This window comes from Salvelinus namaycush, unplaced genomic scaffold (genome assembly GCF_016432855.1).
Source record: "Salvelinus namaycush isolate Seneca unplaced genomic scaffold, SaNama_1.0 Scaffold47, whole genome shotgun sequence".
NCBI classification, from domain to species: Eukaryota; Metazoa; Chordata; class Actinopteri; order Salmoniformes; family Salmonidae; genus Salvelinus; species Salvelinus namaycush.
Genome location: NW_024061164.1, coordinates 84,349 through 98,105, shown reverse-complemented (window position 1 = coordinate 98,105; position 13,757 = coordinate 84,349).

Genomic DNA, 13,757 nt, shown 5'->3' with positions numbered 1-13,757 from the left:
CTCCATCTTGTCAAGGTTGAGCTTAAGGTGGTGGGCCGACATCCAAGTTGAGATATCTGCCAGGCTTCAGAGACACGTGTCACCACCTGGGTGTCAGAAGGGCTGAAGGAGAAAAGTAGTTGAATGACAATCTTCATAGCAGTTATTGGAAAGACCATGTGAGGATATGATGGAGTCGAGTGACTTGGTGAAAAGAGAGAAGAGGAACCGACCCCTGAGGGACACCAGTCGGGAGAGTACATGGTGCAGACACAGATCCTCTCCACGTTACCTGGTGGGAGCGGCCTGCCAGGTACAATGCAATCCAAGAGTGTGCAGAGCCTGAGAGGGTGGAGAGGATGATCTGATGTTTCATGGTGTCGAAGGCAGTGGATAGATGTAGGAGGATGAGAACAGAGGATAGAGATGTAGCTTTGGCAGTACGGAGAGCCTCCGTGACATAGAGAAGTCTTGAAGCCTGACTGGTTAGGGTCAAGAAAATAGTTTGGAAAGAGATAGCGATAGATTTGGTCAGAGACAGCAGTTTTGGAAAGAAAAGAAAGAAGGGATACCGGTCTGTAGTTTTTGACGTCAGATGAGTCGAGTGTTGGTTTCTTGAGGAGGGTAGCGACAAGGGGCATTTTGAAGTCAGAGGGAACACAGCCAGTGATCAGGGATGAGTTGATGAGGGAAGTCTGGAATGGGAGAAGGTCTCCAGAGATGGTCTGAAGTGATGAGGGGATAGTTTCGAGCGGGCAGATTGTCGGGCAGCCAGGTTGGAGGCGATTGGGAAAGGGAGAGGTCAAAAGAGTCGAGGGGAAAGAGAGTTGAAAATAAATGAATCGAAGGCAGATGTTGGGAGATTGAAGTCGCCAAGTGCGAAGAGCGGCAAGCCATCGTCAAGGAAATTAGCTTATCAAGGTGCCAAGCTCATTGAGGAACTGTCCAAGGCCACCTGGTGGGTGACAGATGACAACAATGTTAAGCTTGAGTGGACAAGTGACAGTGACAGCATGGAATTCAAATGAGATGGACAGGTGAGAGAGGGAGAAAAGAGAACATCTCCAGTTAGGAGAAACAAGTAGCCATGTGCCACCACCGCGACGACCAGATGCTCTCGGACTATGAGAGAAAATGTAGTCAGATGAAGAGATTGCAGCTGGAAGAACAGCTGGAAGAAATGGCAGCAGTTTTACGGGCGCCTAACCAATTGTGCTATTATGTGTATATTTTCACGTTATTTGTAACTTATTTTGTACATAATGCTTCTGCAACCGTATCTAAAGGCAAAAAAGAGCTTCTGGATATCAGGACAGTGATCACTCACCTCGGATTAGACAAATATTTTTTCTTCAACAAACAAGACGCACAAGACATTCTCCAAACACCCGGCAGGGCCGACATCCACGTTATTTGCAAGAGGAAGCGACGCAGGTACAGAGGACAAAGAGCCAGATGCCTGGTCAGGACCCGGAGAAGGCGAGTGGGAAAGCTGCCGTTACCGTCAATACTACTCGCCAACGTGCAGTTATTGGACAATAAACTAGACGAGGTACGATCACGAATATCCTACCAACGGGACGTCAAAAACTGTAATACCCTATGTTTCACGGAATCGTGGCTGAATGACGACATGGATATTCAGCTAGCGGGATACACGCTGCACCGGCAAGATAGAACAGCACACGACGAGGGGGGGAGGTCTGTGCATATTTGTAAACAACAGCTGGTGCACGAAATCTAAGGAAGTCTCCAGATTTTGCTCACCTGAAGTAGAGTATATTGTGATAAATTGCAGGCCACACTACTTGCATAGAAAGTTTTCAGCTATACTTTTTGTGGCTGTTTATTTACCACCACAGACAGATGCTGGCACTAAGACCGCACTCAGTAAGCTGTATAAGGAAATAAGCAAACAGGAAACCACTCAGAGGCGGCACTCCTAGTGGCCGGAGACTTTAATGCAGGGAAACTTAAATCAGTTCTACCAAATTCCATCAACATGTTAAATGTGCAACCAGAGGGAAAAAAATTCTAGATCACCTGTGCTCCACACAAAGAGACGCGTACAAAGCATCAGCCCCTTGCTTTATCATCGAGGACATCGTCCCCACACTGACTATACGTACATACCCCAACCAGAAGCCATGGATTACAGGCAACATTCGCACTGAACTAAAGGGTAGAGCTGCCGCTTTCAAGGTGCGGGACTCTAACCCGGAAGCTTACAAGAAATCCTGCTATGCCCTTCGACGAACCATCAAACTGGCAAAGTGTCAATACAGGGCTAAGATTGAATCATACTACACCGGCTCCGATGCTCGTCTTATGTGGCAGGGCTTGCAAACTATTACAGACTACAAAGGGAAGCACAGCCGAGAGCTGCCCAGTGACACGAGCCTACCAGACGAGCTAAATCACTTCTATGCTCTCTTCGAGGCAAGCAACACTGAGGCATGCATGAGAGCATCAGCTGTTCCGGACGACTATGTGATCACGCTCTCCGTAGCCGACGTGAGTAAAACCTTTAAACAGGTCAACACACACAAGGCTGCGGGGCCAGATGGATTACCAGGACGTGTGATCCGGGCATGTTGAACCAATTGGCAGGTGTCTTCACTGACATTTTCAACATGTCCCTGATTAAGTCTGTAATACCAACATGTTTCAAGCAGACCACCATAGTCCCTGTGCCCATGAACACAAAGGCAACCTACCTAAATAACTACAGACCTGTAGCACTCACGTCCGTAGCCATGAAGTGCTTTGAAAGGTTGGTAATGGGTCACATCAACACCATTATCCCAGAAGCCCTAGACCCACTCCAATTTGCATACCGCCCAAACAGATCCACAGATGATGCAATCTCTATTGCACTCCACATTGCCCTTTCCCACCTGGACAAAAGGAACACTTATGTGAAAATGCTATTCATTGACTACAGCTCAGCGTTCAACACCATAGTACCCTCAAAGCACATCACTAGGCTATGGATACTAGGACTAAACACCTCCCTCTGCAACTGGATCCTGGACTTCCTGACGGGCCGCCCCCAGGTGGTGAGGGTGGGTAGCAACACATCTGCCATGCTGATTCTCAACACTGGAGCTCCCCAGGGGTGCGTGCTCAGTCCCCTCCTGTACACCCACAACTGCATGGCCAGGCATGACTCCAACACCGTCATACATTTTGCAGATGACACAACAGTGGTAGGCCTGATCACCGTCAACGGCGAGACAGCATATAGGGAGGAAGTCAGAGTCCTGGCTGGGTGGTGCCAGGACAACAACAACCTCTCCCTCCACGTGATCAGAAAAAGGAGATGATTGTGGACTAAAGGATAAGGAGGACAGAGCACGCCCCCATTCTCATATACGGGGCTGTAGTGGAGTAGGTTGAGAGCTTCAAGTTCCTTGGTGTCCACATCAACAACAAACTAACATGGGCCAAGCACACCAAGACAGTCGTGAAGAGGGCACGACAAAATCTATTCCCCCTCAGGAGACTGAAAAGATTTGGCATGGCCCCCCCCAACCCCTCTTTTTACACTGCTGCTACTCTCTTTTTATCATATATGCATAGTCACTTTAACTATACATTCATGTACATACTACCTCAAGTGGGCTGACCAACCAGTGCTCCCGCACATTGGCTAACCGGGCTATCTGCATTGTGTCCCGCCCACCACCCGCAAACCCCTCTTTTTACGCTACTGCTACTCTCTGTTCATCATATATGCATAGTCACTTTAACCATATCTGTCAGCGCGTGTAAAAGAGGCGAAGTCAGGTGCAGGAGAGTAGCGTGATGTAAATAGGCGCACTTTATTAAAGTTCCAAAACGAGAGCACAACATAAATAAAATGCGCTCAAAAACACAGAACATAACAAAAGTAAAGCGCGTAAAAAAACACCACAGCAACATGAAACAATTACACACAAAACATGATGGGAAACAGAGGGTTAAATACAAGTAGCTTAATTGGGGAATGAAAACCAGGTGTGTATGGAAACAAGACAAGACAAAAGGATATATGAAAAATGGAGCGGCAATGGCTAGAAAGCCGGTCACTATACAGCTGACAGATTTTAAGGGCATTTTCCCATTTCACATTAACGTAAACGCTGCAGATGTCAATCGGAATCTGTCAATGTCAAGAAGTTAGAAGGTATACATTTCTGACTATGTGTGTGTGTGTGTGTGTGTGTTTCTGTGTGTGTGTGTGTGTGTGTGTGTGTGTGTGTGTGTGTGTGTGTGTGTGTGTGTGTGTGTGTGTGTGTGTGTGTGTGTGTGTGTGTGTGTCTGTGTGTGTGTGTGTGTGTCTGTGTGTCTGTGTGTGTAAAATGTGTGTGTTTTGCAGCGGACCCTCCCTTCAGTGCGTACCCTGCTGTGATTGGAGCAGCCATCGGAGGGATGCTCATCGCTGCCATAGCAACCATTCTACTTTTCATGTACATCATCCGCAACCGCAACAACAACCCCCGTACGTACGTACACACTACAAATTCACACTAAATACTCAAACACTACACACACACTACAAATTCACACTAAATACTCAAACACTACACACACACTACAAATTCACACTAAATACTCAAACACTACACACACACTACACATTCACACTAAATACTCAAACACTACACACACACTACACATTCACACTAAATACTCAAACACTACACACACACTACACATTCACACTAAATACTCAAACACTACACACACACTACACATTCACACTAAATACTCAAACACTACACACACACTACAAATTCACACTAAATACTCAAACACTACACACACACTACACATTCACACTAAATACTCAAACACTACACACACACTACACATTCACACTAAATACTCAAACACTACACACACACACACACTATACACAAAGTCAGGTCCAATTTCATTGGCAAGATTAGCAAATTTAGACATGACATGCCAGCAACAAACGCTGACACTACACATCCAAGTACAACTGATCAAATTATGAAAGACAAGAATTGTAATTTTGAATTCCGTGAAGTGAACACATTATTGTTGTCTATCAACAATGACAAGCCACCGGGGTCTGACAACTTGGATGGAAAATTACTGAGGATAATATTTGCCATATCTTCAATCTAAGCCTACTAGAAAGTATGTGCCCTGAGGTCTGGAGGGAAGCTAAAGTCATTCCGCTACCCAAGAATAGTAAAGACCCCTTTACTGGCTCAAATAGCCGACCAATCAGCCTGTTACCAACCCTTAGTAAACTTTTAAGAAATATTGTGTTTGATCAGATACAATGTTATTTTACTGTACACAAATTGACAACAAACTTTCAGCACGCTTATAGGGAAGGACATTCAACAAGCACAGCACTTACACAAATGACTGATGATTGGCTGAGAGAAATTGATAATAAAAAGATTGTGGGGGCTGTTTTGTTAGACTTCAGTGCGGCTTTTGATATTATCGATCATAGTCTGCTACTGGAAAAACGTGTGCTATGGCTTTACACCCCCTGCTATATTGTGTTATGGCTTTACACCCCCTGCTATAATGTGTTATGGCTTTACACCCCCTGCTATAATGTGTTATGGCTTTACACCCCCTGCTATAATGTGTTATGGCTTTACACCCCCTGCTATAATGTGTTATGGCTTTACACCCCCTGCTATAATGTGGATAAATAGTTACCTGTCTAACAGAACACAGAGGGTGTTCTTTAATGGAAGCCTCTCCAACAGAATCCAGGTAGACTCAGGAATTCCCCAGGGCAGCTGTCTAGGGCCATTACTTTTTTCAATCTTTACAAATGACATGCCACTGGCTTTGAGTAAAGTGTGTCTATGTATGCGGATGACTCAACACTATACACGCCAGCTACTACAGAGAGTGAAATCACTGCAACACTCAAGAACAGACTATGGTGGGCGCACAGTACTATGTAAAGCCCATGGCTACATGGAACTCTTTTCCACATCAGGTAACTGTACATCAGTAGAATCAGATTTATCAGATAAAAATACACCTTATGGAACAGCGGAACTGTGAAGAGACACACACGCACAGAAACACTCTTACACACACGTACAAATGGATTTTGTATTGTAGATATCTGGTAGTAGAGTGATGGCCTGATGGAACACAATGTGTTGTGAAAAGTGTTTTAAAATGTAATGTAACATTTTTAATTGCATATAACTGCCTTAATGTTGCAGAACCCAAGGACTCTCAAACCCTAACCATCCAGTTAACATAAACCCTAACCCTAACCATCCATTTAATGTAAACTCTAACCCTAATAATCAATTTAATATAAACTCTAACCCTAACCATCCAGTTAATGGAAACTCTAACCATCCAGTTAATGTAAACTCTAACCATTCAGTTAATGTAACCTCTAACCAACCAGTTAATGTAAACTCTAACAATCCAGTTTATGTAAACTCTAACCCTAACCATCCAGTTAATGTAAACTCTAACCATCCAGTTAATGTAAACTCTAATCCTAACCATCTAGTTAATGTAAACTCTAACCATCCAGTAAATGTAAACTCTAACCATCCAGTTAATGTAAACCCTATCATCCAGTTAATGTAAACTCTAACCATCCAGTTAATGTAAACTCTAACAATCCAGTTTATGTAAACTCTAACCCTAACCATCCAGTTAATGTAAACTCTAACCATCCAGGTAATGTAAACTCTAATCCTAACCATCTAGTTAATGTAAACTCTAACCATCCAGTAAATGTAAACTCTAACCATCCATTTAATGTAAACTCTAACCCTAACCATCCAGTTAATGTAAACTCTAACCATCCAGTAAATGTAAATTCTAACCATCCATTTAATGTAAACTCTAATCCTAACCATCCAGTTAATGTAAACTCTAACCATCCAGTTAATGTAAACTCTGACACTAACCATCCAGTTAATGTAAACTCTAACCATCCAGTTAATGTAAACTCTAACCCTAACCATCTAGTTAATGTAAACTCTGACACTAACCATCCAGTTAATGTAAACTCTAACCTTACCCACCCAGTTAATGTAAACTCTAACCATCCAGTTAATGGAAACTAACAAACCTGTTAATGTAAACTCTAATCTAACCATCCAGTTAACGTAAACTCTAACCCTAACCATCCAGATAACGTAAACTCTAACCCTAAACCATCCAATGAATGTAAACTCTAACCATCCAGTAAATGTAAACTGTAACCATAACCATCCAATCAATGTAAACCCTAACCCTAACCATGCAGATAATGTAAACTCTAACCATCCAGTTCATGTAAACTCTAACCATACAGCTAATGTAAACTCTAACCCTAACCATGCAGATAATATAAACTCTAACCCTAAACCATCCAATGAATGTAAACTCTAACCATCCAGTAAATGTAAACTGTAACCATAACCATCCAATCAATGTAAACCCTAACCCTAACCATCCAGTTAATGTAAACCCTAACCATCCAGTTAATGGAAACTCTAACCATTCAGATAATAAAAACTCTAACCATTCAGTTAATGTAAACTCTAACCCTAACCATCATGTTAATGTAAACTCTAACCATTCAGTTAATGTAAACTCTAACCATCCAGTTAACGTAAACTCTAACCCTAACCATCCAGTTAATGTAAACTCTAACCCTAACCATCCAATTAATGTAAACTCTAACCATCCAGTAAATGTAAACTGTAACCACAACCATCCAATTAATGTAAACTCTAACCATGCAGATAATGTAAACTCTAACCATCCAGTTCATGTAAACTCTAACCATCAAGTTCATGTAAACTCTAACCCTAACCATCCAGTTAATGTAAAATCTAACCATCCAGTTAATGTAAACTCTAACCCTAACCATCCAGTTAATTTAAACTGCAACCATTAAATTAATGTAAACTCTAACCATCCAGTTAATGTAAACTCTAACCATAACCATCCAGTTAATGTAAACTCTAACCATGCAGTTAATGTAAACTCTAACCCTAACCATCCATTTAATGTAAACTCTAACCCTAACCATCCAGTTAATGGAAACTCTAACCACTCAGTTAATGTAAACTCTAACCCTAACCATCCAGTTAATGTAAACTCTAACCATCCAGTTAATGTAAATTCTAACCCTAACCATTCAATTAATGTAAACTCTAACCATCCAGTTAATGTAAACTCTAACCATCCAGTTAATGTAAATTCTAACCCTAACCATCCAGTTAATGTAAACTCTAACCCTAACCATCCAGTTAATGTAAACTCTAACCATCCAGTAAATGTAAATTCTAACCATCCATTTAATGTAAACTCTAATCCTAACCATCCAGTTAATGTAAACTCTAACCATCCAGTTAATGTAAACTCTGACACTAACCATCCAGTTAATGTAAACTCTAACCATCCAGTTAATGTAAACTCTAACCCTAACCATCTAGTTAATGTAAACTCTGACACTAACCATCCAGTTAATGTAAACTCTAACCTTACCCACCCAGTTAATGTAAACTCTAACCATCCAGTTAATGGAAACTAACAAACCTGTTAATGTAAACTCTAATCTAACCATCCAGTTAACGTAAACTCTAACCCTAACCATCCAGATAACGTAAACTCTAACCCTAAACCATCCAATGAATGTAAACTCTAACCATCCAGTAAATGTAAACTGTAACCATAACCATCCAATCAATGTAAACCCTAACCCTAACCATGCAGATAATGTAAACTCTAACCATCCAGTTCATGTAAACTCTAACCATACAGCTAATGTAAACTCTAACCCTAACCATGCAGATAATATAAACTCTAACCCTAAACCATCCAATGAATGTAAACTCTAACCATCCAGTAAATGTAAACTGTAACCATAACCATCCAATCAATGTAAACCCTAACCCTAACCATCCAGTTAATGTAAACCCTAACCATCCAGTTAATGGAAACTCTAACCATTCAGATAATAAAAACTCTAACCATTCAGTTAATGTAAACTCTAACCCTAACCATCATGTTAATGTAAACTCTAACCATTCAGTTAATGTAAACTCTAACCATCCAGTTAACGTAAACTCTAACCCTAACCATCCAGTTAATGTAAACTCTAACCCTAACCATCCAATTAATGTAAACTCTAACCATCCAGTAAATGTAAACTGTAACCACAACCATCCAATTAATGTAAACTCTAACCATGCAGATAATGTAAACTCTAACCATCCAGTTCATGTAAACTCTAACCATCAAGTTCATGTAAACTCTAACCCTAACCATCCAGTTAATGTAAACTCTAACCATCCAGTTAATGTAAACTCTAACCCTAACCATCCAGTTAATTTAAACTGCAACCATTAAATTAATGTAAACTCTAACCATCCAGTTAATGTAAACTCTAACCATAACCATCCAGTTAATGTAAACTCTAACCATGCAGTTAATGTAAACTCTAACCCTAACCATCCATTTAATGTAAACTCTAACCCTAACCATCCAGTTAATGGAAACTCTAACCACTCAGTTAATGTAAACTCTAACCCTAACCATCCAGTTAATGTAAACTCTAACCATCCAGTTAATGTAAATTCTAACCCTAACCATTCAATTAATGTAAACTCTAACCATCCAGTTAATGTAAACTCTAACCATCCAGTTAATGTAAATTCTAACCCTAACCATCCAGTTAATGTAAATTCTAACCCTAACCATCCATTAAATGTAAACTCTAACCCTAACCATCCAATTCATGTAAACTCTAACCCTAAACATCCAGTTAATGTAAACTCTAACCCTAACCATCCAGTTAATGGAAACTCTAACCACTCAGTTAATGTAAACTCTAACCCTAACCATCCAGTTAATGGAAACTCTAACCATTCAGTTAATGTAAACTCTAACCCTAACCATCCTGTTAATGTAAACTCTAACCATCCTGTTAATGTAAACTCTAACCCTAACCATCCAGTAAATGTAAATTCTAACCATCCAGTTAATGTAAACTCTAACCATCCAGTTAATGTAAACTCTAACTATCCAGATCATGTAAACTTTAACCATCCAGTTAACGGAAACTCTAACCCTAACGATCCAGTAAATGTAAACTCTAACCATAACCATCCAATTAATGTAAATCCTAACCCTAACCATGCAGATAATGTAAACTCTAACCATCCAGTTAATGTAAACTCTAACCATGCAGTTAATGTAAACTCTAACCATGCAGATAATGTAAACTCTAACCATCCAGTTAATGTAAACTCTAACCATCCAGTTAATGTAAATTCTAACCCTAACCATCCATTAAATGTACTCTAACCCTAACCATCCAATTCTGTAACTCTAACCTACATCCAGTTAATGTAAACCTAACCCTAAACCATCCGTTAATGTAAACTCTAACCATCCAGTTAATGTAAACTCTAACCCTAACCATCCGTTAATGTAACTCTAACCATCCAGTTAATGTAAACTCTAACCATCCAGTAATGTAAACTCTAACCCTAACCATCCAGTTAATGTAAACTCTAACCCTAACCATCCAGTTAATGTAAACTCTAACCATCCAGTTAATGTAAACTCTAACCATCCAGTTAATGTAAACTCTAACCCTAACCATCCAGTTAATGTAAACTCTAACCATCCAGTTAATGTAAACTCTAACCATCCAGTTAATGTAAACTCTAACCCTAACCATCCAGTTAATGTAAACTCTAACCCTAACCATGCAGTTAATGTAAACTCTAACCATGCAGTTAATTTAAACTCTAACCATCCAGTTAATGTAAACTCTAACTATCCAGATCATGTAAACTTTAACCATCCAGTTAACGGAAACTCTAACCCTAACGATCCAGTAAATGTAAACTCTAACCATAACCATCCAATTAATGTAAATCCTAACCCTAACCATGCAGATAATGTAAACTCTAACCATCCAGTTAATGTAACTCTAACCATGCAGTTAATGTAAACTCTAACCATGCAGATAATGTAAACTCTAACCATCCAGTTAATGTAAACTCTAACCATCCAGTTAATGTAAATTCTAACCCTAACCATCCATTAAATGTAAACTCTAACCCTAACCATCCAATTCATGTAAACTCTAACCCTAAACATCCAGTTAATGTAAACTCTAACCCTAACCATCCAGTTAATGTAAACTCTAACCATCCAGTTAATGTAAACTCTAACCCTAACCATCCAGTTAATGTAAACTCTAACCATCCAGTTAATGTAAACTCTAACCATCCAGTTAATGTAAACTCTAACCCTAACCATCCAGTTAATGTAAACTCTAACCCTAACCATCCAGTTAATGTAAACTCTAACCATCCAGTTAATGTAAACTCTAACCATCCAGTTAATGTAAACTCTAACCCTAACCATCCAGTTATGTAAACTCTACCATCCATTAATGTAAACTCTAACCATCCAGTTAATGTAACTCTACCCTAACCATCCAGTTAATGTAAACTCTAACCATCCAGTTAATGTAAACTCTAACCATCCAGTTAATGTAAACTCTAACCATCCAGTTAATGTAAACTCTAACCCTAACCATCCAGTTAATGTAAACTCTAACCCTAACCATGCAGTTAATGTAAACTCTAACCATGCAGTTAATTTAAACTCTAACCATCCAGTTAACTTCTTTGGGCTGCAAGCCCGATGTCGGGCACAATATGACAACAGCCAGGCCAAGTGCAGGGCGCGAAATTCAAAATATATTTTTTTGAAATATTTACACCCACTTTCACACATTAACAAGTCCAATACAGCAAATGAAAGGTACACATCTTGTGAATCCAGCCAACATGTCCGATTTTTTAAATGTTTTACAGCGAAAACACCACGTATATTTATGTTAGCTCACCACCAAATACAAAAAGGACAGACATTTTTCACAGCACAGGTAGCATGCACAAAGCCACCTAACTAACCAAGAACCAACCAAACTAACCAAGAAACAACTTCATCAGATGACAGTCTTATAACATGTTATACAATAAATCTGTTTTGTTCGAAAAATGTGCATATTTGAGGTAAAATCATAGTTTTACATTGCAGCTACAATCGGAAATAGCACCGAAGACAGCTAGAACAATTACAGAGACCAAATTGAAATACCTAAAATCATCATAAAACATTTATGAAAAATACATGTTGTACAGCAAATGAAAGACAAACATCTTGTGAATCCAGCCAATATTTTCGATTCTTTAAGTGTTTTACAGCGAAAACACAATATAGCATTATATTAGCTTACTACATAGCCAACCACACAACAGCATTGATTCAAGCCACCAGTAGCGATAACGAATAAACCAGCAAAAGATATAAATTTTTTCACTAACCTTCTCAAAATTCATCAGATGACAGTCCTATACTCATATTACACAATACATATATTGTTTGTTCGAAAATGTGCATATTTAGCGGCACAAATCGTGGTTATACAATGTGAATACGTAGGCAAATGCAATAAAAATGCCCGAGAAATCTTGGAGAGGCACCTAATCTAATCAAATAACTATCATAAACTTTACTAAAAATACATGTTGGACAGCAAATTAAAGAGAGCTTAGTTCTTAATGCAATCGCCGTGTTAGAATTCTAAAAATAACTTCAGTACGACATCCAGCTTACGTTTATTGCGAGAGAGCGCCAAAATCAAAGCGGAAACACAACGACACATTTTCGACGAAATAGGAAATAACATCATAATGGGTCTACTTTTGTGATCTTCCATCAGAATGTTGTACAAGTGGTCCTTTGTCCAGAACAATCGTTGTTTGGATTTAGAATGTCATTTTTCCCTCTCGAATGAGCAAGCAAACTTGCCAAGTGGCGCGAAGCTCTCCATCGTCACCAAACGCAAAGAACGGAACACGCCAAAACTCCCGAAAAAAATTCTATAATCTGATTAAACTATATTGAAAAAACATACTTTACGATGATATTGTCACATTTATCAAATAAAATCAAAGCCGGAGATATTAGGCGTCTATACAAAGCTTTTCAGAAGCCAATGCGGAAGTCCTTTCCGCGTCTTCCTGAACAGGGAAATTGGGGTCCTGTCATTCCAAGCTGTCTCTTTTGACCATAGAAGAGCTAGAGACCCCATTTCACCTCTCACAGCCTATTGACATCTAGTGGAAGGCGTATGAAGTGCATGTATACTAATGATTTCAAGCAAACGATTAGGGAGGCCCTGGACAGAGCCTCGATTTCAGATTTTTCACTTTCTGACAGGAATTTTCTGCAAAATGAGTTTTGTTTACTCACAGATATAATTCAAACGGTTTTAGAAACTTGAGAGTGTTTTCTATCCAATAGTAATAATAATATGCATATTGTACGAGCAAGAATTGAGTACGAGGCCGTTTGAAATGGGCACCTTTTATCCAAGCTACTCAATACTGCCCCTGCAGCAATAAGAAGTTAATGTCAACTCTGACCCTAACCATCCAGTTAATGGAAACTCTAACCATCCAGTTAATGGAAACTCTAACCATCCAGTTAATGTAAACTCTAACCCTAACCATCCAGTTAATGTAAACTCTAACCATCCAGTTAATGTAAACTCTGACCCTAACCATCCAGTTAATGTAAACTCTAAACATCCAGTTAATGTAAACTCTGACCCTAACCATCCAGTTAATGTAATTCTAACCATCCAGTTAATGGAAACTCTAACCATCCAGTTAATGTAAACTCTAACCATCCAGTTAATGTAAACTCTAACCCTAACCATCCAGTTAATGTAAACTCTA